Here is a 1,758-nt window from a genome sequence, read left to right as displayed (position 1 = left end):
CCCCACACACATCGTACCTTTATGCGTGGCGTCAGGGAAGTTCTCCTGGGTGGCGTCCCCTGCCTCCAGCACAAAGGGCGACGACTCTAGCGGGGTGAGCGGGGTGACGGGGGCGGAGGAGGTGCAGCTGGAGCTGTGGCGGTCAGTGAACTCTGGGTAGCCGAGGTCAGAGGTCGGGGTGAGCACGGAGTGCGGGATGTTGCCCGTGGAGCTGGCGGAGGAGAGGGAGGACTCCTCCACGATACCTTTGTGTACATCCCCGAGGTCTCCGCCACTAGATCTGTGGGAGGAGAGGGAGAGGGGATTGAGTGAGTGAGGGAGGGAGAGAGGAGAGGGAGGGAGAGAGGAGAGGGAGGACTCCTCCACGATACCTTTGTGTACATCACCGAGGTCTCCTCCAGACGACCTGAGGGGATAGACGGAGAGGGGAGTGAGTGAGGGAGGGAGAGAGGAAAGGGAGGATTCCTCCACGATACCTTTGTGTACATCCCCGAGGTCTCCGCCACTAGATCTGTGGGAGGAGAGGGAGAGGGGATTGAGTGAGTGAGGGAGGGAGGAGAGGGACAAGTGAGGGAGTGAGTGAGGGAGGAGAGGGAGGATTCCTCCGCGATACCTTTGTGCACGTCTCCCGTTTAGTTAAGTTTTAGTAGAGGTTTTACGGCGCTCGCAACTGCTTAAGGTCATGTGAGCGCCAAGGGGTGGATGTGAACAGAGAAGTCCAAACGGGGAATCAGGCTTTCTCTGCTCACCTCTCTAGCTTCAACAACACAAAGTCTGCTTCAACTATCAAGGCACCCCGGAAATAGCGGGTCACAAGAGTGTGACAAACATACAAAAGAAGCAGATGAAAAATGACGATAGTAAGGATGAGGAAAGACAAAGCAGCAGTTCCCCCTATGTTGTTCCGGCACAGTTATGAGCATGATATTGATAAATCAGTCCATTTACAATTCTACTGTGCATAAGAACATGTTAATGTCCACCCTTTGGAAATGGTTTAGAGACACTTCAGGTGACATACGTAACAGGTGACCAAAACATTTTATTCTCTGTCTTTCCATGTAATGCAGGCAGGACTCAGTGCCGATAGCTACTCTTACTTCTTCATTTCTCTGCCTGTCTCGTCTTGTGATGTTAAGGGTTTTGCCGAGACATTTCATTTCGCATGCAGTGATTTTGCTTTCATGGGTTTTACTTAATGTCCAGGTCTGGCACTGGTAGCATAATGTTGGTATGAATATTGAGGTGATAAGCTGTCTCTTTGTGTCCATGGAGATGTTTGGATGAGATAGGAGGGGTGTGAGCTGGTAGGTGACAGCTTTGGCCTTTTTGAGATCGCATTTCTAGGAATGCAAGTCGCAAAACACAAACACAATGACAAGATCTTTCACCGTCTATAACATTTAGACACCCATTTACACCTACGTGAAGGGACGTAAATACGTGTGAAGTGTCTTTCCACTTGGAAACCAAGTAGACTCCTGATGGGGTTTGTACCCACGATCTTTTGGCTACGAGGCATGAAACTTAACTTCTAGACCACCAACGCCATAGCAAAAAGAAAAGAAACATATCTCTCCTCCCCCACCCCCCAAAAGATAAAATAAAAATAAATTATAAATCCTCATCAAGAGAATGAGTTGAGTGTAACCTGTTGGAGAGTCTGTTCTGTTTGCTGGAAGATTTCTTGCCGATGTTCTCGAAAAACTGCGTCATGTGGAAAGCGAACGATCCGGTCCTCATCACTTTCATACCTGT

Source organism: Aplysia californica, unplaced genomic scaffold, assembly GCF_000002075.1.
Source record: "Aplysia californica isolate F4 #8 unplaced genomic scaffold, AplCal3.0 scaffold00236, whole genome shotgun sequence".
In the NCBI taxonomy this organism is placed as follows: Eukaryota; Metazoa; Mollusca; class Gastropoda; order Aplysiida; family Aplysiidae; genus Aplysia; species Aplysia californica.
The sequence above is the reverse complement of the archived record's forward strand: the minus strand, read 5'-3'. Positions refer to the sequence as shown.